Consider the following 25,261-nt stretch of genomic DNA (forward strand, 5'->3'; position numbering starts at 1 on the left):
TGCAGAAAGAACCAGGAGCCGCAATCTCCATCGCACAAAATTCAATTAATGACTCTTCACCCACTGCAGAGGTCAGTGTGCTCCAGAGCCCAAGAGGGCAAGAATGAGGCACAGAACATATCTGCAGAAAAATTAGATGACTTTGACTTTCTGCCCAGACTAATAAACTTCTCCATGTTTGCAAAATCCTCCTTTCAGTTTTGGTTGTCCTGGCCTCATCTACTGCATGAAAAATCAGTTCACATTTCTCTTCTCAGATGTTTAGAGAAGTTAAGAAGTTTGCCTCCATTTATATAATAGAACTAAGAGAGGGTGTGGGGGGTTGTGTGCAGCATGAGCACAGGGTACGAGGCTCCACGGAACCTTGCATTCTTGATTAGAGTTTTGGCCACAATTGCTGGTCCTGATTAGGTATATTTCACTTTTGCAAATAACCTCAAACTGTTGACCCACTACTTGTTTGTTTTTAATCAGCCTCACCATGGGAACACCAAACTTCTTTAGCTCAGCCAATCGGCATATATATTGGAGTTATTCTGAGCAGACACAAGACCTGACTGAGACAGGACCCAGGACTTTAAGGGATGACAGTAGAGAGAGAAAAAAAGTGAATGCAGATTTATGGGTCAGTATGTGTGTGAATTTTTCTTGGAAATGACTCTTTTACTTGCACCCAAAGGATCTGGGATACAGTAAAATGTTATAAGAGAGAGTATTGCCTATAAGCTCTGTAGACAACTGGGATGCTTGAGTGAGGTGTTGAATCTCAATGAACCTTGATTTGCTTATTTGTGAAATGGAAAGGACAATGTGGCTTGGTATGAAGATTAAATAAAATAATGTAAAAATCATTTAGTGTAGTACCTGGCACATAATAGGTCATTAACACATGTTAGCTATCTCAAGCAAGGAGGCAGAGAAGAAGAAAAGAAAGCACTGGTGCAGGGGATTTTTCTAGAAGGTGTCGCACTTTGTGAGTTCTTGGTGCTTTGGGGCTAGAGAAGTCAAGAAAGGCTGCCTGGAGGAAATGAGATAAGATTCGACCCTTGAAGACCAAAAAGGATTCATATTGATAGAATTGCCAAGTGTGGGGTCTGAGCTAGGGTGGGGAAAAGGTAAGGGAAAAGAGGATAGAAATTGGGTTAAGGGTGAGTAATGTTTAGTCTTAATGTTAGAGACCCAGGCTGAGGAAACAGTAGTATTCCCAGCACAGATTTAGCAGAATCCAGTCCAGGAAATGGTGGCAAGGAGAAGTGGCTAGGGCAAATGGCCTATGTTGCCTGAGAGCGGGTAATGAGAGAGAGTCTTGGATCAAAACAAGTAGTTTCTCCAGAGTGGTGTTATAGCAGAGTGCTATTTGCTCTGCTGTACAGATTCTTTCAAGCTCATTGAGGCCAGTGCTTATGCTCATCAACCACAAAGGCAGTACTATTTCCCTGTCAGTCATCCCAGCAATCAGCCCCACATGGAGTCACTGCCTACTAAACACTTGCCCCAAAGTCTGAGCTACAGAAAGGTCTCTTGTAACTGTGCAAGGGGAAAAAGTCACTTGCTAGCAACTGCCCCTTCCATTCTGTGTCTATCAGCCTTCCACTCTCCTCTGCTGGGACATGTTCTCCACGGCTCTTACCTGTGCTTTGGGATATTTTCATACAGGGAAGAGAAGAGAGGACCATGGTGGGCCTTGTCTTCTAAATCTTTTACTTTCCCTTCTAAAACCACTTTTGAGATGGAGGTTGCTGTAATCAAAGGAATATAGAAATGAGGATTTTTCAAATGTAAGCTCTGCTATCTCTACAGGTATGACTTCTGGTTGAGTCTTTAAACCTCTTTGCCATGTTTTCTTTGTGCATGAATCTGAGTGTGAATGACAACTTTATCAGGCTGCAGTGAATATCTGATAGTTACCATTTCTGGTGCTTTTCATTCATTCCTCAAGATCTATGTGTCCATTTCTTTTTCTTTCTGGGACTCCTTCTCCTTCACACTGAATAATTCCATTTTGCATTTCTTGTAGCACAGGTCTGGTGGCAATGACTTTGCTTAGCTTATCTTTATCTCAAAATGTCTTTATTCTGCCTACATAATTCAAGGATGTATTTGCTGGATATAGAATTCCAGATTGACAGTTTTTTGTTTTTTTGTTTGTTTGTTTGTTTGTTTTTTGCTTTTAGTGCTTTAAAAATGTTCTTGCACTGGCTTTTGGCCTCCATGGTTTCTGATGACATGTCTACAGTCAGATGAAACATTTTCTCACCCATAACGTGCCTTTTTTTTTCACTAATTTTAAGATGTCTTTTTTATCTTTCCTTTTCTGCTGTTTGACTGTGATGTACCCAGATGCAATTTCCATTGATCTTATCCTATTTCATTGTGCTGAGCTCCTTCCCAGAATGTTCTCTATTACTTTCATTGTTGTGTCCTTAGTGCCTAGAAAAGAGTCTGGCTCTGCCCTATGAGGCTCAGAGAGCTGTGCTTTTCCTAAGTCATGCAGCCATTGGGTTTTAGGAGTCAGAATTTGGAACCAATTCTCTTTGACTCCCTGTGTTTCTACCCTACACCAAGGCAGGCCAAACTCACATTGCATTTCTCATATTAGTTGATGTGCTTCCTCTACAGCTGGCATTTCCTGGTTAGGAAGTTTGGGTCATTCTCTCCGTTGGTCTACTTCCCTTGGAAACAAGATCTGACTTTAAACTACTTAATTTGCATTGAATTAACAGTAACCTTAAGATGAGACAAGCTCTCTCTTCCCTACATGAAAATATTAGATTCTAAAAAAAAAAAAGAAAATATTAGATTCTGTAAAAGGGGCGTAGCATGACAGAAACTGTAGTCTAATAGAACTTTACTTTGAAAACCACCAGATCAGAAAGTTCTAAAACCATGTTAAAGTTTATTTCTTCAGTTTCCAAGAGGAAAAACAAACACGTATGGAGCCATTTTTATTATGGCAGAATGCACTTAATAAAAACCACTTTAGGGGATCCCTGGGTGGCTCAGCGGTTTGGCGCCTGCCTTTGGCCCAGGGCGTGATCCTGGAGTCCCGGGATCGAGTCCCACGTCGGGCTCCTGGCATGGGGCCTGCTTCTCCCTCCTCCTGTGTCTCTGCCTCTCTCTCTCTCTCTCTATGTCTATCATAAATAAATCTTTAAAAAATATTTTTTTAAAAAACCACTTTATACATCATGATTTTTAAGATAAATCAAAGGAGTCTCAGCACTCAGATCTTTCACATGGGAGTACCAAGTACAAAGAGGTACCAAACAAAGGAAATAGGTAATTGAAACACATTTGTGGAATATTATATCTAAATATCTGCACAAGTTTTGCAAATGTACTCATTTGATCTGACATTTTTGTGAGGAGTATATCTATTATTATTATTATTAAACCTTCATTTTACATTTAAAGCTTGGGGGAGTTATTACTAATTAGAAGAGCTAAGATTTAGTTTGAACCTTTTAAACCTAAATCCTATTTCCTTAAGCTTCACCAGGCTGGTTGAAGCAGTGATACACAGATTAGGTAAAATATTTGTTCCAGCCTAGACTCGAGTGGGTAACTTGAGGATCAGACGGGGAAGTGCTAGTGAATGTTCATATTTACACGAAGTGAGATGAAATAGATTAGAAACACATGTGACTGTGCAGTGTGTACATGCCATATACACATGTGTACACATTCATATGCATGTATTTTTATATGTGGACACATACATACATTCACATATGTGTGTGTATAACCCGTGGGGACATGTACGTGTATGTGTATACATATATCTATTGGAATCTTGAAGTATGATAATATCATAAGCTGACTGAATGAAGAAGAGATGAGTTGAACTCTGGGAGAAGAGTCAAGATTGCAAAGAGGAAAGATTAGCAGTAAGAAAGGAGAAATGGTCCCTGCTGCCAGTCAGTCCATTTGACAGAGATGGAAAGGGTATAGCACTCCAGACACCATTGTCTTCGTGCCCATGGTGACCTGTGTCCTTGATTGTGGTGTTTTCCCACAGAGCTTGGATACAACCAGAGTCTTCCTCAAGACTGCACTCCAGGCAGCCACTGTCGGTAGATCAAAGATAGCACCCAAAAAGCCTTCCTAGCACTGCCTGAGGAAATCCCCACCAACTCCATTCTCAGCTGTATTTTTAACTGAGCACAGTAAACCATAGGACTTACCCTTTAAGTTCTTTCATTTAATGCATCATTAAGCCGCCAGCATGATTTGTCCTAAAGCTAGTTCCTCTTTCTTCAGATCTTGACTTAGATTTCACATTCCCCAAAAAGCTTCCTCATGACCCAATTTACAATATAGTAGCCCTTCCATTTCTTAATCTCGACAGCCCAAATGGGCTTCCTTCACAGCATTTATTTTTTGCTTATTGTGTGTCCTGTCTCCCTTGCTAGACTGTGACAGAGGACATATCTGCTGAGCTCTCCTTGTATTTCTAGCACACTGCATGTGATTCAGTGATTCAGTGAGTGCACCAGCATATGAATAAATGAATGAACACCTTCATGCCTGACCTCAGTTGCCTCAGAGTCTAGGTGAAAGGCTCTCATGTAAACAAACAATGCTATCAACGTCATCAACAAGCCCAAACAGCACCTGAGCAAAGTGCTAGATGAGAACAAAGAGAGGGCAACTGGAAGACTTCCCAAAGAGATGATTCTTGAAGGGTGGGTAGAGATCCGCAAAGCAAAGAAACGAGAAAGGATATTGAAGCTCAAAGGCAAATTTAAAACGATAGCACTGAGGGTGAATCTGAGCTTGAGTAAAGCTGAAACAAAAGGGGGTGTTGGGGTGGGAATGCATAAGTGGCCAGTGAGGAGGCCACACCAAAAATGGCCCCCAGCTAATCACTTCTTTGGGGACCTCTGGCTGAGCTCCCACAGCTCTGCCTCTCAGACTGCTTCCTTAGGAATGTTGTTCATTTTTACAATGAACGTGCTTCTCTTTGGTAGACAGTTTAAGCCCAGAAATGGAATAAGATTATCTCTGTGTTTATTTTAGTCTCACTTTAAGGATTTTATCTCTAGTAAACCCACCATCATGGGTCACCACAGCAGGACACGATAGGAAGAGCCACTTTCAAAAAACAGAAAAGAAAAAGAAAGGCAATTATTTCTCCCAACCCCATTAAACTGTCATGAAGTTATTCCTTATTTACAAATGCAGATTCATTGCCCCAAGAGAGGAGGGCAGAGACGAAATCCTAAAGTACACGATAGTTTTGGTGTCTGGACTTTGGGGAAAATTTTTCAGGGTTTTATGAAGAATTAGCTTTCATACTAAACTTTATTAAATTCTAGCCCTGAATTCCTTCCCCTTTGGAAAGGACCTCTCAGCCATTAAGCCTGGAGAACAGCCCACATCGGATGAATTCCAAATGAAATGTAGTGGAGGGTCTGGAATCCTCTGAGCACAGACAACAGAAGTCTCATTAAATGTGTATAGACGCTTGCAACAAAGCCCTCCTCACTTGGAGCCCAAGAATGGAGAGACTGGGGGTGAGGCCTGGTCAGGGGTCTCATAGGCACACACACAAAGAAGGCTGCAAGGAGAAAGCAAACACCATTCTCCCTCATGAGATTTTTCTTTCCCCAATTGCAAAGGGAAAATCACTTGGAAATGCCAATTAGCCTCAATTCTTTTTGTCCATTTTAATACTCTTTCCCTCACCAAATCAAGATCTGTGACTGCTTAATCTCAACTCAAACTCTGGTCAAATATGAAGAGGCCAAAAGTGGTTCAAAAAAAAAAAAGGGTGGGGGGAAGCTGAGGGAAACCCTAGCCTGGGACCCATGTATTTAATTTACCTTGATGTAATAAGTACATTAGTAATATCTTGAAAAAAAGAAAATTATGTTTTTGGGCAAAAAGAGAAAATCCCCTCACTTTCACCCCCATACCCTTTCCAAGAAGCAGAAATAATTAATTCCCAGTTGCCAGCAATATAGAATATGTATTTGGGGGCTATTCCTTTTTTGGGGGGAGGGAAGGTCCTATTTTCATCAGCAGTTTTTCCTTAAAATATAGCAAATGTTACACCACTAAAAGCAAACTGCTTATTCTTTTCATAGGCCCAACTAGCTTGGATCACACAGATTCTGTGAAGTTTGATTCTAGCACAAAAGAACAATCTAGAAAGTGTGCAGAGGGGCAGAACTACATGGTTGAGAGCTCTTTGGAGACAGATTAGCAAGAAAATATTCTTTAGCTAAATCTGTACTGAGCCCTTTGTTGATGCTTAGTACATAGTACCAATTAGGATGTGTCTTCAAATCTCACACCTGCAACTTCTTCACACCTCGGTGTTTCTAGAATTGCAGTGTATCTGACAATTAAAATGTTTATTTATTTAGTGTAGTAGTGTTTCTTTTGTTCCTAAAGCCTCTTATTAAATTGAAAGTGAATTTTATAAGGGACACTTGAATATTCAATAAATTATTATTATTAATTATCACTATTATTATTAGGTAAAGCAAAGACAAGACATCATTTGGGAAGAGACTGCCTAATGGATTAAAATGAACAATTAAGCGGCCAGATCATAAAGGCTCTTAAGTACAATGCCCTGAGTTTGCAAATTTATGGTCTGCAACATTTAATGTGTTTCGAGCAATGGAAACCTTTGTACACCTAGAGACATTTGTAATAGTGGCATGGAGAGAAGAGAAAAAGGATGAGAGGTTAGAGAAAGGGAGAAAAGCCAATTGGTGATGTCCTGAGTAGAGATAAGGGAACCTGAGCTAGAGTAATATCAATGTCCAGATGGGACAAAGAGCAAGATTCAAGAGATATTTGGAATGTAGAACTGTCACAATTTGGTGACCCACTGGACACAGACAGCCTTTTTTTGGTTTCTCATGGACAGGAAATCAGACATGGATGTTGAGTTTCCTCGGTTAGCGTGAAGTTTGCAATGGAAAGCTCCAATTAGGTCTCCAGGTTAAAGATCTAACACAACCTTTGGAAGCTCTGTGTTCCATAGTGCACACTAAATCCCTCAGTCACTCAGCCTGAGATTCCTAGAGCACAACAGGTATGCCAACACATGAGGCATCCGTGAAGACAGAGAAAATGGTTGCTCATGCTGCAGAGACAAGTTTTCGAGATAACACTGCTTGTGTCAGAAGGAGGAGATGCATAGAATGATATCCAGAAAATACCCCCTCCACCCAAACCTCACCAAGGACAGTATCACACCTGAATTTGAAGAAGGTTTGTAGCTCTTAAGAAATTGATTATGGAAAAAAAAAAAGAAATTGATTATGGAGATCTAGACTATGTAGGAAGATTCATCACTTTGTAGATTATCTTGCCTTTCAGGTAAAATTCAGATTTCTTAGTCCCATATAAAACTCATCATTCTCCCTCCACAGCTTTATGCATCTATCTGCATAATTACTAATAGCAATTACCACTCATTGAGCATTTGCTATGTGCCAAGCATTTTGCTAAGCACCTTACATTATTTCATTTAATCCTCAGACTAACTTTATGTGATTCTTCATCATCATCATCCTCATTTATAGATGAGAATGCTGAGGGTCCCAGAAATCAGTCAACTTGTCTGAAGTCAAGATGTTTGTAAGTGGCAGATCTGAGAAACAAACTCAAGTCTAGCTTACAATATAACCAAGTGCCTCCTCTAGGATTAACACTCTCACAGAATACAACTAAAATCTCTGGAAAATTTAAGAACAAATATGTAAAAGCAATACAGAATAATTAAAAGCAAAAAAATATTGGAGGAGAGGGTAATTGACATTGAGGACAGGTTAAAATTCTAGTAGAGGGGCACCTGGGTGGCTCAGTCAGTTAAGCATTTGACTCTTGAAGCCCCATATTGGGCTCCACATTCAGTGTGGAGCCTGCTTAGAAATATAATTAAATTAAATTAAATTAAATTAAATTAAATTAAATTATTTCAGTAGAAGGCCAGTCTTACTGGGTTGAAGTACCAAAGAACAGACTTTAAGGCAATTCCAGACACTGAAACATATGGAGAATAATACCAGGAAGGAGAAAGCCAGAAAGAGAGAGCTCTAATTTCTATGTATAAACCATGTCCAAATCTCTGGCTAAGTCCTAAATCATGAATACTCCATGCATACTCCAAGCAGATCAGTGAAAAATAAAAGATTCAGTTGACATCAAAATTTCCACCCACCAAAGAGGAAGCAGTGTTTGCAGCTAAAATCCAGCCACGTTAGGTGCTCACCAGGAAAACAACAACAGTAAAATCCACTTTTTGGAGGAATATACCCAGATCCAAATTCTCTATAACCTAGCATTCAGAATACAGGACACAATCCAAAACTGATCAATATACAAAGAAACAGGAAAATATGATGTATTTTTAAGAGAAAAGGCAATCAAGAAAAGTGGGAGCAGTGTGGGGAGAGCATGTTGGACTCAGAGCTCGGCAGGAAGTGGGACCAGTGCATGGTGGACCAGTGCATCTGAAGATAGATATTGGTTTTGGATTAGGACTTGTTTTTTCACTTACCTTCTTTAAAAGAAGAATGTGGCCACTAGGCCTTTGTTTCTGGCATGGGATTGGGAATGGCCTACTCCAACTGTCAGCGTGATTTCCAGGCTCCATATCTTCTATATGGAAAATATGTCAAAGAGCAGGAGCAGTGACTTACACCTGAGAACATACCATCCCAGTGGGAGGAACAGAGAAATCATGTTTATTCCTCAGGAATACTTAAGTGCCCCAGAGTAAGCTGACATTCTTCTGTAACAATGTTATCAGTAATGCTTTCAACTCCAGCACAGTATTTATGTATTTGAAATGAAGTCTGTTTCTTGTTTTGTATTTTCTCTCTGGAAATTGCAAGGAGGTGGTCTTAAAAGAAATAAATTAAAAATAGGGGGGAAAAAATAGGGGGGAAAAGAGAGAGAGAGAGAAAAGGCAACCATGAAGACCACCCTGAGATGACCCAGATATTGGAATTAGCAGATAAGGCTTTTAAAGCAGCTATTTAACTATATTTAAGAATATGAAGAGAAAGACACCATAATGGATATGAAGGTAGTAAACTCAGTACAGAAGCAGAAAACATAGCAGAACCAAATGGAGATTCTAAAACTGAAAAATAACTATCTGAATCAAAAAATTCCCTGGATATGATAGCAGTGGGCAATGAATATAAAAATAGTCCAATGGCAATAATTCCAACATAAAGAACAAAAAGAAAAAGAATTCTTAGGGCTCTATGAGATAATATCAAAAGGTCTAACATGAATATAGTGAAGTCAGAATAGAAGAGGAGCAAGAGACTGCGTAGGAAAAAAATGTAAGAGATAACTAAAAAATACCTAAATTTGTGAAAGACATGAACTACAGAATCAAGAATCTCAGTGAACACCAAGCAAGATAAATACAAAGAAAGAAGGGCACCTGGGTGGCTCAGTAAGTTCGGTGTCTGCCTTTGGCTCAGGTCATGATCCCAGAGTCCTGGGATCGAGCTCCATGTTGGGCTCCCCACTGAGATTCTCCCCCTCCTTCTGCCTTTCTTCTCCCCTCTCCCCTTGTTTGTGCTCACTTGCCCTCTCTGACAAATAAATAAATAAAATCTTTTTTTTAAAGAAAAAAAGAAACAGATACCTAGGAATATCATAATGAAATTGATGAGACCAAATATAAAAACAAAACCTTGAAAGCTGCCAAAGAAAAATGGCACATTACTGTAATTAAGTGAACTCTAACTTTTCATCAAAAGCCAGAAGATAGGGCAGCCCCGATGGCTCAATGGTTAGCGCTGCCTTTGGTTCAGGGTGTGATCCTGGAGACCTGAGATCGAATCCCATGTCAGGCTTCCTGCATGGAGCCTGCTTCTCCCTCTGCCTATGTCTCTGCCTCTCTCTCTCTCTCTCTCTGTCTCTCTCATAAATAAATAAATAAATAAATAAATAAATAAATAAATAAATTCTAAAAAAAAAAAAAAAAAGCCAGAAGATAGTGAAATAAAATCAAGCATTAAAAGAAAACTACTCTCAACCAGATTTCTATATCTACCAAAAACAGACTTCAGCAATGAAGGCTAACTAAAGACATCTTCAGATATAAGAAAATTCATTGCCAGGAGACTTACACTGCAAAAACAAACAAACAAACAAAAAGCTACAGGAAGTCTTTCTGGCTGAAAGGAAATGACACCAGATGATCTTCAGGGAAGAATGAATAGACTCAGAATGGTAAATATGTGGGTAAATACAAAGGGCTATTTTTCTCCTCTTAATTTGTTTAGGACATACAATTGCTTAAAGCAAAAAACAATATTGTATTGTGGAGTTCATAACATACGTAGATATAATACATGAGGAGTACAGCAGAAAGGATGGGAAAGTGATAAAATGTAACAATGTTAATTCTAATTATACTGTTAAAAGTTAGGGATGTGCAGTTGTAATTCCTATAGAAATCACTAAAAAATGCAAAAAAAATACAGCTAAATAGTCAACAAATAAAATATTCTAAAAAACACATTCAGTTAATCCAAAAGAAAGCAGGAAAAGAAGAACATAGAAACAAAAATCAAAAGGCAAAAATTGAGAACAACTAGTAATAGTGCAGTACCAAGTTCAACTATATAAAAAATTAAATATTAACAAACTAAAGACTCCAATTAAAGGGCAGAGATTGCTAGAACAAATTTAAAATGCAAGACCCAGCCATATGCAGTCTACAAGAGATAAACTTAAATATGAAGCCAAGATAGAATGAAATAAAAGGACTGAGATAGAATGAAGTAAAAGGACTGTAAGATTACTGACATGCAAACAGTAAGCATAAGAAGGCTGGAATGGGGCAGCCTGGGTGGCTCAGCGGGTTAGTGCCGCCTTCAGCCCAGGACATCATCCTGGAGTCCTGGGATCAAGTCCCACGTCAGGTTCCCTGCATGGAACCTGCTTCTCCCTCTAGCTGTGTCTCTGCTTCTCTCTCTCTATGTCTCTCTCATGAATAAATAAAATCTTAAAAAAAAAAAAAGAAGGCTGGAATGGCAGTACTAATATTAAATAAAGTTGACCTCAAGACAAGGGGGATGATAGAGTTGAAGAGGAGCATTTGATAATGTTGATATGTTCAATTTTTCAAGATGATCTGAAAATCATCAATGTGTTTGTGCCTCATAACAGAGTTTCAAACTACATGAAGCAAAATTTGATGGAAACAAAGAGATACACAACTTCACAATCAGAATTAGAGATTTTAACATGCCCTTTCCAGAAATTGATAGAACTAGACAAAAAAGTAGGCAAAGATAGAAGATATGAAGAACACTATTAGCCAACTTAACCTAATTGATAATTTATAGAACACAACACTAGCAACCGTAGAATGCATATGCTTCTTAAGTGCATGTAGATATTCAGCAAGACAGGTCATATATGAGGCCATACATGTAAATACATGTAAAATGACTGAAATAATGCAGAGTAGGTTTTCTAACCACAATGAAATAAAATTGGAGATCAAAAACAGTAAGATACAGAGAAAAATTCCAAATACATGGAAATTAACTTACATACTTCCAAATCAACCATGAGTTAAAGAACAAATCATGTGATGTGGGAAGTGAGAAAATTTGTTGAATTGAAAGAAAAAACAACATATCCAAATTTGATAGTTGTGGCCCAGAGAAAGGTTTATAGATGTAAACAGTTATATTATAGAAGGAAAACAGTACATTAGTTTGTTAGGAGTGCTATAACAAAGGCCACAGACTGGGTGGTTTAAACAGGGGAGATTTATTTTCTCATGATTCTAGAGGCTGAAGTCCAAGATTAAAGTGTCAACAAGTTTGGTTTCTTCTGGGGCCTCTCTCCTTGGGATATAGATGGCAGTTTATCTCTATTTTCACACAATCTTTCCTCTCTATCCATTTGTGCTCTCATTTCCTCTTCTTACAAGGATACAAGTCATATTGGATTAGGATCCACCCTAGTTAACCTCCTCTAACCTTACTCACTCATCTCCAAATATAGCCCCATGCTGAAGTCCTAGGGGTCAGGACTCCAACATATGGATAAAAAGAAGACGATTCAGCCCAGGACAAAAGGTCTGAGATCAATGATCCAATGTTCCAATGTAAGAAACAAAAGAGTATAATAAAATAATAAGAATAAGAAGAATAAACTTGGAAGGAAGGAAAGAATAAAGATTTGAAAAAATCCATTTTAAAAAAACACAACAGAGAAAATTAACAAGGCCAAAAGTTGAATTCTTGACAAGGTTCTCAAACATTGATAAATTCCTAGCAAAACTGGTTGGAACAAAAAAAGAAAGAGAACACCAAGTACTAATATCAAAAAAGCAAGAGTAAGGATTAGCATTACAGATCTTACAGACATAAAAATGATAATATTGGAATTTTATGAGCATCATTGAGCCAACAAATCTGACAACTTAAATGAAACAGACAAATTTCTTTAAAAATATGACTAGAAACTGACACAAGAAGAAACAGAAAATCTGCAGTCACAGACCTATTGAACAAATTAAACTCATTATCAGAGAACAACCAACAAATGGAACTCTAGTCCATGGTTTCAGTGATGCAATATACCAAGTGTCTAAGGGAAAAACTACTATCTGAACTTCTTCATACAATTGAAGAAGGCATACTTCTTAAGTCATTTCATGAGACCAGCATAACTCTAAAGCAAAACCTGACAAAGTTATTACAAAAAAGGAAGTTATAAACACATATTCCTCGTGAGTACAGATGTAAAATCTTTAACCAAGTGTTCTCAAATTGAACACAGCAATGTACAATAAAAGGATAATTCATTATGCACAAGTTGAATGTATCCCAGAAATGCCAAGTTTTAACATTCAAAAAGTAATCAATGCAATTCAATATATTAAAAGAATAAAGGAGAAAAAACATGTATGATATTTTAATAGATTCTAAGCATGTGGCAAAATTCAATATTTCCTTGTGATAACTCAGTTGGTAGAGCATCTCTGGGTTGATCTCTGGGTTATGAGTTCAAGGCCCATGTTGAGCATAGAGCTTCGTTTAAAAAGAAGAAGAAATTCTCAGCAAGCTAGGAATAGAAGCATCTTTCCTCAATCTTGTAAAGGACATTAGCAAGAAACTATTAACTTCAATTATATATAAATCACTTAATGAGGAAACAATAAACGATTGTCCTCTAATAGTTAGAAGAGACAAGATATATAAATGTTAACAACAACAATCCCTGCAGGTGTTTTTCTTGTTCTATTTTGTAGAAATTGATGCACTCATTCTAAATTCATATACAACTCAAGCTTGAAAAAAGAAGATAAAGTTAGAGGTTTCTTAAACACTAACCAAACACCTGCAAAAACTGAAGTGTCTGAGAGTTTACTGAACTTCACTCTAATAAGTTGGCCCTCCACAGTTTCTTGGATTCTGGAAGAGGTCACAAGACTTGACTTAAAGACAAAGGACAGTTTATTACTCACAGTGATAACATAGCCAGAGTATCAGCCAGTGCTGTTCCTCTAAGCCCTGATTTTGATGAGTGAGGAGAAGGGGACCAGATGACACCTGCATACATAGTGGATTGGACTGCAGGAGGGGAAGCTTTTGGAGAGGATCTTAGAGAACCCAAAATTTCTAAAATGGGCTTTAAGCCCGCCTGGCATTTGCCTGGGAAGAAGACATTATCTTCATTATACTTGACAGTAAACAAAGATACTCCTGAATCTGGAGGTAGAGACACCATATCTTCCAAGGCTGTTCATAATACCAACATTCTTGACATAATATGCAGTCAGTGTTTCTGTGCATCAGATGTACCAGAAAGTGAGAGAGTATATTGTGCCCCACCTATCTGATAGACGTAGCCATTCTGTTCCTAAGTATTTACCCAAAAGAAGCAAGAACTTATTCTGCTAAAACACTTGTACAAGAATGTTCATAGCAACTTTATTCATAACAGTCAATAACTTGAGGGGCAGCTGGGTGGCTCAGTCAGTTAAGTGCCTGCCTTCAGCTCAGGTCCTGGGATCAAGCCTTGCCTTGGGTTCCCTGCTCAACAAGGATCCTGTTTCTCCTTCTCCCTCTGCCCCTCCCCTGCTCATGCTCATTCTCTCTCTTTCCCAAATAAATACATTAAAAATCTTTTTTAAAAAACATCAAAAACTGGAAACAACTAAGGTGTCCATCCATAAGAGCATGAGTATACAAACTGTGGTATATGTATACAAAAAGATACTTCTCAGTAATAACATGGAATGAAGTACCAAGGCAAGCAGTAAAATAGGTAAATCTCAAAAAATTGAAAGAAACCTTACACAAAAAAGTATAAAACAAAAAAAAATCCATTTCTAAGAATTCTAGAACGGGCAAAACTAATCTATGGTGGAGAAAGATCAGGCTAGCATAAGAAAAGCTATCTATGGTAGAGAAAGATCAGAACAATGGTTGCTTCTGAAGGTGCAGGAGCAGGAAATGGTTGGGAATAGTCAAGAAGGAATTTCCTAGGGAGATGGTAATGTTTTATATCTTGATAGGGCATTGGATGACACATTCACCAAAACTCACCAAATGGTACACTTAAGATTTATGTATTTCATGTATGTAAATTTTATCTCAAATGGAAAATTCTCCAAAGCATCACAAATACCAAACTCTAGTTGATGGCATGCATCCAAAGGATTTAGAGGAGACTGTATTGATATGTGTAACTTACTATGAAATGCATTTAAAAAATGGATCAGTGAATAGACAGGTAAATGGTAAAACAAGTATGGAAATTGTCAATTATAGAATTTAATGATATATGTTCACTATAAAATAACTACAATTTTTTCAGTATTTTGATGCTTTTTATAATAAAACAGTGTGTGTGGGGGGGGGGGGAAGAGATCAGCATGTACATCACCAAAAGAGAGAGAAAAGGGCCGTGTGTCTGTTTGACTCCAAAACCCAGTCTCTCAACTCATTTCCCAACTTATTTCTCCCTTATGAACTCAACTAGCTGAGCTACTCTCATTCCCCCATAAACCCCCATTTTCTCAGTTCTTTGCCTTTGTGCAAGGTATTTTCCCCACCCATAAAACTCATTCTTGCTACTTTTTCTTTTTTCTTTTTTTTTTTTCAAAATTCTTGCTACTTTTTCAGGAGCAAACTCTATAAAATTATTAGTAGAAAATCCATTCTCTTCCATTCAGCAATTCCTTCCCTTACATTGTCCAAGAACCCCAGGGACTCTTACAGTCCACAGAGTATAACCTGGTTTCCACCCAAGGGGACAGAAGGAATGAGGGACCTATCAGCCACTATGTTGCCACTGAAGATAGGCCCTGAGGGCCCAATACCTAACATCCCTGGCAGCTCACTGCCCTCACAGCAGTTCGTGCATCACAGGGATCCTAGCCACGCAGGTTTCAGCTCTGCAATGCTTTGGCTTACATGCTGGGAGCTCAGGTCCCAGCTTTTCTAACTTATTTGAAGTCTAAGCCCTCCCAGAAGCACGGAGTCAGGATGTCTTGTCATGTCTGCCAGCCCTTGCACCTAAAACTGCTGTCTCTTCTCTTTCCAGGGTCAAGCAGCTTTTCTTTACTCCTTCAAAACACTTTTCTCCAAATTGTGGAGCTGTATATTACCCTTCTATGGGGCAATAATAATCATGACACTCTACTACTACTATTACTACTAATAATAATAGTTCTTGGTGACTCAAAAGTGGTGTATTCTTCCAAGAGAAACTTTCCAAGTGGGTGTGAGATTTCCATACCCACTGCAACAGGAAGAATTGGGTGGGGAGAGAAGGGAGGTGTGCGGGAGGCACCACTTTCAATGCTTCCAAAAGCAATATTATGACCTATCACACTGAGGAATAATTTTTAAAACACAAGTTTTAGTTTTTGATGGAGTATTCCACTACTTATATGTATGAGTATTTTCAAACATATGTTGATGCTAAAATACAAATTAATTTAAAAACATTGCTAATTCCTAGTGATCTTTGTCAGTGCTTATTTATCAAATGTCCAACAACTCTCATACCTCTGAGTGGAGGTGGGGGTGGGCGATAATAATGCAAAGTTTAGGATACTAAGATAGTGTTTATACTTAAAGTGTGCCATTCATCTAATACTCTTTCCCTTGTTTAATCTCTTTATTCATCCCTTTATTATTTTTTGAGCCTCTCCCACTTGCCGCGCAATGTACTTAGGTGCCACATCTACTGGTATGAGAAATATAGACATATTCCTTTATTTCAAGAAGGCCAAAAGCTAGCTAGCATGAATCAAGCCACCCCCATATGAGTGGTAAGGCCTACTTTAAGGAAAAATCGAGTACTAAGGAAGGAATTATCACAGTAACCTAACTAACCAGAGGAGGATCCAGCAAGATTTCACAAAGAGAGCTACATTCAAGCTCAGGCTTGAAGGATATGCGGGCATTAGCCAAGCAAAAAAGGAAAGCAAAACCTATTCGGGAGTAGATCAGGGAAGGACTTGGATAATGGCTAGAGGCAAGAGGAATTGAAGGGAAAGTTGAAAGAGTTGAAAGATGTTCTATAAGCCTGGGGTGTATTGTGCTATTCGGGGGTGGGGGCTACAGGGAGATGAAGTTGGGGAGGCAGGCAGCGGCCCAATATTAGGGGACTTTAGGAACCATGTTAAGTTTGAGAAGACTGAGAGCCAACGCATACCAAGAAACTTGCTCAAGGGAACAGAGCAGATTAGGCACAGAGCCAGTCTAGACTCCAGCCTCTCCAGGTTTTAAACTAAAACCTTCCTATGGACTCCGCTAAGATAGGACTAAGGGCAGCCATTTCCGCAGAATGAGGATGACATGCAGGGGACCTGAGCCCAAGCCTGTGTCATTGACTAAGTGCAAACAGTAGGTGAGAATGCGTTGGTCCTCATCACCCACCTGGGACTGTGGGGGCTAATTAATCATAGTGACAGCTCCCTGGATGCAGTCAAAGGGATTATTTTTTTCCTGAATGCTGCTAGTTTAACCTGCCCAAGGCAAGACTTCACTTTATGACACCAAGACGAAGCCTTGTTGAAAATGATGAATGCCTTTTGGAAAAGAATAACATTTTGATAAAAGCCCTTCCAACCAGCCTCCAGGTTAGAATAGAATGGTTTTCCTTGAGTGTTTTTGCAGTCATTTTACAAGAAAGCCAGCTTTATCTCTGGTCTCCAAGTCAACAAACCTAGAGAAGTCTTTTACGATTAAAAATCAAATAAATAACTTGCCATTGTAACTAGCTTTTCATGAGTAATTATGGCAGGAGCTGCCACTTAGATCTCAACTTTCTGCCAAAGCCCTGTGTGGATCTCATTATTCTAGCTTCCGACTCCTCGGCAGCTCCTGAAGATCACAATTTGGGTTTAAGCTGCAAACAGGGCTTCTCCATTGCCCAGAAAATAGATGTTATAAGAGCTCTGGGGGCTTTTTGCTGCACAGTGTTAGTTTATCCCTGTTTTTTGGCATTAAATGTAGCCTTTTTCTCCTTCTTTTAATCCTCCATTTTCTTGTTTGGAAAATGCTATAGCGTGAAGAGAAAGAAGAACAGAGACAGAGGGAGGGAGGAAGAAAGGCAGAAAAGGGACTTCCAGAAAGCACTGGGAAGCCTATTGATGAGGAGAAAAATATCTCTTTTTTGTAGCATACGGATGGCAGGGCCTCCTACCTTAGATCCAAGATCTTCTGGTGACAATACTCCTTAGATCCTGAATTCCACTTACTGGGTTGGGGAGATAGGGGGTCTAGGAGGAAGCCCAGCTGGGCATGTCCTAAGAAAGCGAATGCCAGCAGAGGGCGATACCCATCTCCAGCCCAAAATGGAAGGTCGAGACTAAGAAAGGAGCCTACTTAGAAGCAGAGACTGCTAGCTTTTGTTTGCCTACGTGAGAATATCATGAGGACGTGTATATGCTCAAAAGCACATGTATGTGTGTGTCACACACACACACACACACACAAAGGTGGACATATTGCACCTAAAATGCAGCAACTATCTAATACATACTATGATTAAGGATTGGATCGAGCCTGCCTTTAATTGTTTCTGCTTCTTTGGCCACTTCTATTTATAACTTACTTATAGAATATCACTACTAGTTACTATTAGCACACTTAGATCCTTTATTAAAAAAAAAAAAAAAAAAAAAGCTTTGAAAGCCAAGAGGCAAACAGGCCTTGTGAAGGTATATATTCTTTATCCCAATAATTCTACTCTCTTTGTTTCTTTTAAAGAGGCAGAGCATGTAAATGTGAGCAAAGGAGAGAGAGTGCTCAGCAGGCTCTATGCCCAGTGCAGAGCCTGATGCAGGGCTAGATCTCACAACCCTGAGATCATGACCTGAGCCAAAATCAAGTCAGATGCTTGACTGAGCCACCCAGGTGCCCTTCAATAATTCTACTTCATACTAACAATTTATACTAAGGATATACCTGAGCATACCAAAGATTTAGCTATATGAGCACAGCTATACAGACGTTTGTGTCCTCCCCTCCCAAAATTCATATGTTGAAACTCTAATCCCTTTTGCAGCAGTGTTTGGAGGTGGAGTCTTTGGGAAGTGATTAGGTCATGAGGATGGACTTCTCATGATGGGATTAGCACCCTTATAGAAAAGACCCAAGAGAGCTCCCTTGTCCCTTACACCAGGTGAGGACACAAAGAGAAGTTAGCAGTTTGCAATCCAGCAGAAACTCTCACTAGAACCCAACCAAGCTGGCACCTTGATCTTGGACTTCCAGCCTCCAGACCTGTAAGAAATACATTTCTGTTGTGTATAAGCCACCTGATCTGTGATATTCTCTGACAGCAACTTGAATGGACTAAGACGAGTATTAATTGCAAAGCAATTTATAATAGAAATATTCAACAATATAGGATTAGTGAAATCATGGTAAACATACAAAGCAAATTCTCTCAAGTTATTAAAAATTATGTTGTTGGAGGTTATTAATTCACCTAAGCAAGCATACAGGAAATATTTATTTGGCACAAATGATGTATGAAATATGCAAAGTGGAAGAAAACAGCAGTTTACAAAGTTAAGGTCATAATATGCTTTCATTTTCATAAAAATTCATAAATATTTGTATAAAAGTGTCTGAAAGATAGACACTCAAATGTTAGCCAATGTTAAATAGATGGGATAGGTCATGGTAACATTTTTATTTATAATGTACATATGTAAATTATGTAATCAGGAAAAAAGTAATTTTTTTTCAATTCAAGTCACTTGTTTTGCTTACCTATACAAAAACATCTGATTTTTGCCATGTGAATACCACTAATACTAACAACTTTTAGTTAAATAATAAGAGATTGAGTTTTAAAGTTTCCATCAACCCCAAGCAAAAACTAACAACTAATATTCCAATTATCGGTGGCCATAAACCAGCTGATGAATTTTAACTCTTAGTGTCACACAACTACCAAGCCTTCCCAAAAGTCTCTGTTGGCAAGCCAAACAGAGCTTGGTCAAGGTCAAATGCAAGCATAGGAAACTCTTCCTTTTCTCTGGACAGCAACCCAAAATTTGTGGCAACCCAAACTTCGGGGTTCTGCATGTAGTCAACAACTTCCCAGAAGGCCCTGCTCCAGATGACTCAGATCAATAGCTTCTGAGGTAGAATCTCTGCCAGGTGTGAAAAGTACCAAGTAATGGGCTTAGCTAACCCTAGGGATATTTTTATCCCTCTACAACATGGATCGCATCTCAGTTACCCAGAAAGAGGTCAGAGTCAGGACCCCATGATGTTTTTCCTTAAATAGGCTCAAAGCTCTCAGTCTTCTTTCCTCTTAAGTCAGTCAGTGATGCTTGTCTACCTACTTCTTAAGTTACCATCTTTGCAGAGCTCCTGCACGCTGACCTTTCTTCTGCCTTTTTAACCTCTCCTTGGTCCATTTCATCTTCAGTAAATGGAGCTCGTAGTTTTAATCACCAGGGAACTGGAGATTCAAATTCTGTGCTGGCTGTTTAGCTAATTAATTCACTTAGAAAATATTGAGGCCTTGGGGCACCTGGGTGACTCAGTCAGTTAGGCGTCCAACTCTTGGTTTCGTTCAGCTCAGGTCATGATCTCATGCGTCATGGGATCAAGTTCCAAGTCAGGCTCCTCACTGGATGGGGAGTCTGCTTGAGATTGTCTCCCTCCATCCCTCCCCCCCGCTAGCACTCTCTCTCTTGCTCTAATTAATTAATTAAAATAAATCTTTAAAAACAGAAAGAAAATATTGAGGCCATACCATGTGACAGAATGTTATTCTAAGTGGTAGGTATTCCACAATTAAACAAAACAGAGGAAGAAAAAAATCCCTGACCTACATGGAGTTTTAGCAGCATAAACAGATTGCAAACAATAAATAACTGAAATAATTCAATACATCAGATGGTGAGAAATACTCTGGCTGATACAGAAGGTTAAGCAGATGGGTGTCATGGAGGCAGAGGGCAAGCACAATTCTAAAAAGGATGGTCAGGGAAAGTCTCGTGGAAAAGACATAATTTAAGCAACATCCATCAGTACATTTCTTAAACTTTAAGGGGCTTGGTTTTCCATTTTAAAAATAAATAAATAGTAATTCTTCCTAGTAAGTTGTGAGCATTAAATGGGACAGTGTGTCATCAACGGCATGGCATTTGGCACTAGAACTAGCTCCTTGTTCTCTTTCTCCTTTCAGTCTTTAAACATAAGAGTTTTCTACAGGTTATGGGCAAAGCCCATTCCCTCTTTTTTATAATATTTTATTTATTTATTCATGAGAAACACAGAGAGAGAGAGAGAGAGAGAGACGCAGAGACACAGGCAGGGAGAAGCAGGCTCCAGGCAGGGAGCCTGATGTGGGCCTCGATCCCAGGTCTCCAGGATCACACCCTGGGCTGGGCTGAAGGTGGCGCTAAACCACTGGACCACCTGGGCTGCCCCCCCATTCCCTCTTTGTTTTGTTTTGTTTTGTTTTCCCATTCCCTCTTTGATAACTTTATCCCCTCCCATTGCTTTAGTTCTTTTCTCTCTGCAAATGACCCCCAGACTGCCACGTCCAGGACCTTCATCTTGTGATTACCTGGGTGGTGGCACATCTACCACTGGCTTATAATTGCATGTAGACTTCTTGCTTTTCCCCACTGGGATCCAACACCTTACTGGCAAAGGTGATGTGTTTCATCTGTATAAGTCCAAGAACCGGCACAGGAACCATCTCAGGATTGCCACTCAAGAAAGGTTTATTAAATAAACAGATGAATGACATATCTTCTATATACTTTCAGTTGAATATCGCCAATTTACCATTTAATATTTTCCATCCAAATGTCCTAACAGTACCATATGTAAACATGTGTACAGGCCCTTTCATGTATCTTAAGATATTACAGATGTGGGGCACCTGGGTGGTTCAGTGGTTGGGCGTCTGCCTTTGGCTCAGGTCGTGATCCTGGGGTCCTGGGATCGAGTCCCACATCGGGCTCCCCACTTGGAGCCTGCTTTTCCCTCTGCCTCTGTCTTTGCCACTCTCTGTGTGTCTCTCATGAATAAATAAATAAAACCTTAAAAAAAGATATTACAGATGCTACACATGCTGTTCTGTGACCGACATCTCTCGCCACTTAGCACTACATTTCATTATTTCTGAAACAGCATCAATGCTAAGACATGCCATTATTTTATGGATCACTAAGAAATAACAGTGCTGCCTATTAACTATGATGCAATACATATCACTTAAAAATACTTTATAATTTACTTAAAGGGCTCATAGAGACTTAGATTGTTACATATTATCTTTGCATACATATAAAAAGGAAAATAGTTTTTCCTAGAACTAATCTTCATTTGGAGTTCAACTTGTCTATGACTTTTTGTCTCCGTTATCAATGTCAGTATTCTTCCAAACATCATCTTGCTCTGTCACATCAAAAACATTGGTAGGGGGCAGCCCGGGTGGCTCAGTGGTTTAGCATCTGCCTTCAGCCCTGGGCGTGACCTGGAGACCCAGGATCGAGTCCTGCATCGGGCTCCTTGCATGGGGCCTGCTTCTCCTTCTGCCTGTGTCTCTGCCTCTCTCTCTCTCTCTCTCTCTCTCTCTCTCTCTCTTTCTCTGTGTATGTGTGTGTGTCTCTCATGAATAAATAAATAAAATCTTTTTTAAAAAAAACAGTGGTAGTGTTACATTTCTTACAACAATTCATGACACACTGATTCTGGCTTCTTCAACTAGCTATAGAGTTATATAGACCTTGCCTATTTTTTATTTTCCTTTGATTCATCACATCCACTCATCTAGTTGCTCCAGTATTACTGTCACAATTTTTTTCCAACCCAAACACTAATACCCAGTCTGCCAGTTCTAACACTGGCACTTTTGAGATTTGCCCGTACACAGGCAATGAAAAGCTACATTTTGGCTACAGCCAGGCCTCTGGCAATTATAAGATACTGTCAATTGTCAGAGATATCCCAATGACAGACATGTCAAATTTGTTAAAATAGGCATCTCAGAAATCTAGGAAATGTGTCATATCATAAATATTTGCCATGCATGTAATCCCACAGGATTGGCTTAATAGTAACACACAACTACCACTGATAAACAGCTAACATACATGGAAACTGAGGGCTTCCTGTGTGCCAGACTTTGTCCGTATAGACTATTAACCTAATTCTCACACTACAGAGCATATGATATTATTATTCTTTCAGTGAGATGAAGAAACCAAGGCACAGTCAGGTTTGCTATTTGCCAATGAATAGCAAAACCAGAAAGCAAATCCAAGTGTTTTGAATCCAAAGGGCACAGACTCAACCTATACTAATCTCCATTCTATAACGGGGGAGGGGGCACATAATTCAGTAAACCAATATGATTGAATGGATATTGATGTTTCCATTGCATAGAAGGAAGCAGTGGTCATTCTCACAGAGAAAAGTATGTCAATATATGCTGGCTATTTCCTCAGGATAATTTCCCAGATAGGAAACTGCTGAGTCTAAGAGGTGAAAGCCTTTAAAGTTAAATATCTCATATTTAAAGCCACAATGTCCTTCAGACAGATTGTCCCAACTATACTTTCATTAGCAGTTCCTCATAACCTTAAATCTTAGGTATTATTGTTTGTTTTTTAATCTGTACCAATCTGAGGAGAAGCAAATGAATACTCACCTCAGTTTTTAATCTACCTTTCTTTGATTTTCTAGTAAAGTTGAACATGTTTTAATATGACCACCAGCCATGTGTGGTTCTTTTGTAAATGACAGATCTCCTCTGTAAGACTACAGAGGCTTCCCCCAAATTCCAGGATGGTTAGATTCTCAACAGTTGAGCCCCTGCATCCAGCCCTACGGTGGTACCTCACAGCTTTGTTCCAGGCTCTAGATCAATGGTTCTCAGCCTTGGCTACACCTTACAATGACCCAGGGAGCTTTAAAAATATTGAAGCCCAGACTTAACCCCAGAGCGATTTATTTAATTGGTGTAGAGGAAGCCCAGGCTTCAGGATTCTTTTTAAAGCTCCCCAGGTCATTCTAATGTGCAGGGCGGCTGAGAACTGTGTCTTCAGAGATAGGCCCTGTTAATGGCATACTAATGAGCATCCAGAGATGCAGGAGAATTACCTTCCATTAGCGTCTGCTCCTTGTGTGAAGAGCAGAAAGATGAGGGAAATGGATAAATTCACCTCCAATGTCATTTCACTTGGTTCACATATTGACTCAATAAATATTTGAGCATCTCCCATGATAATAATGGTGCACATTTATTGAACATTTACTATAGGTCAGGCTTTCTTCTAAACCCTTTACACATATTCCCTCCAATAATCCTAGGAGGCAAGTACTCTCTTTATTCCCATTGAAACTGAGGCAGAGCATTTTTTCATGTTCTTATTGGCCATGTGTAGGTCTTCTCTGGAGAAATGTCTGTTCATGCCTTCTGCCCATTTCTTGACTGGATTGTTTGTTTTTTGGGTATGACAAGTTCTTTATAGATTTGGAGGGTATGATGCTGAATGAAATAGGGCAATCAGAGAAAGACAATCATCATATGGTTTCACTCTTATGTGGAACATAAGAAATAGTGAAAGGGACCATAAGGGAAGTGGGGAAGAAACGGAGTGGTGAAAAATTAGAGAGGAAGACAAACCATGAGACATTCCTGACTCTGGAAAGCAAATAGAGTTGCAGAAGGGGAAGTGGGTGGGGGGTGCCTGGGTGACGGACACTGAGAGGGCATGTGATGAGATGAGCACTGGGTGTTAGACTATATGTTGGAAAATTGAATTTAAATAAAAGAAAAAGAAAAAAGAAACTGGGGCAGAGAGCTTAAGTCATTTGCTTGTAGTCACACAGCTACTAAGTAGTAGAGGTAGGATTGCACACAAACAGGCTAGCTCTGGAGATCCCCATCATAACACTGCATGTCAGACATCGTGAAGGTGGTTGATATGTCATAGTACACAAACCAGATAACAGTTCCTGCTTTCACAAAGCTTAAAGTTTACCAGAGGATTATGACTATAAATGAATAAGTTCACAAGATCTGTAGGAAAAGTACAAGGTGCTATAAAGGAATATAACCACATATTCATGTTTAACAGCATTATTCACAATTGTCAAAAGATGGAAGCAACCCAAGAGTCCACCCATGAAAAGATAAAGCAAAGTGGTCTACACATACAGTGGAACCTCATTCAGCCTTAAAAAAGGAAGGAAACTCTGATAAATGCTGCAACACAGATGGACCTTGAAGACTTTATGCTAATTAAAATAAGCCAGTCCCAAAAGGACTATCACTGTATGGTTCAACTTATGTGAGAATAGAGTCATCAAATTCTCAAAGACAGAAATTTGATGGTGGTGATCATGGCCTGGGGGGAGACGGGAATGGTGAGGTATTGTTTAATGAGTGTAGAGTTTCCATTTTAGAAGACGAAAAATTTCTGGAGATGGATGATGGTGAGGGTTACACAGCAGTGTGAACTGAACTGCACACTTAAAAATGCTCAGGATGGTGGAGCGCCTGAATGGCTCAGTCAGTTAAGCATCCAGCTCTTGATTTTGGCTCAAGGCATGATCTCACAGTCTCAGGATCAAGCCCTGCACCAGGCTCCACACGCAGTGAGGAGTCTATTGAGATTCTCTCTCTCCCCCTCAGCTCCTCCCCAGCACTCTCTAAATATTTTTTTTTTTAAAAGCTAAGATGTGAATTTTATGTTAGGCATAAGAGATCGATAGATAGATTTCTAAAAGAGTATAACCACAGGGGC

General features: G+C 39.3%; 1 pseudogene; it reads left to right on the forward strand.

The window, feature by feature from the left end:
* Positions 1 to 8,418: 8,418 nt before the first annotated feature.
* Positions 8,419 to 8,658, forward strand: LOC121490578 (annotated as a pseudogene).
* The last annotated feature ends 16,603 nt before the right edge of the window (positions 8,659 to 25,261 follow it).

The sequence above is a fragment of the Vulpes lagopus genome, chromosome 5 (genome assembly GCF_018345385.1).
Source record: "Vulpes lagopus strain Blue_001 chromosome 5, ASM1834538v1, whole genome shotgun sequence".
NCBI classification, from domain to species: Eukaryota; Metazoa; Chordata; class Mammalia; order Carnivora; family Canidae; genus Vulpes; species Vulpes lagopus.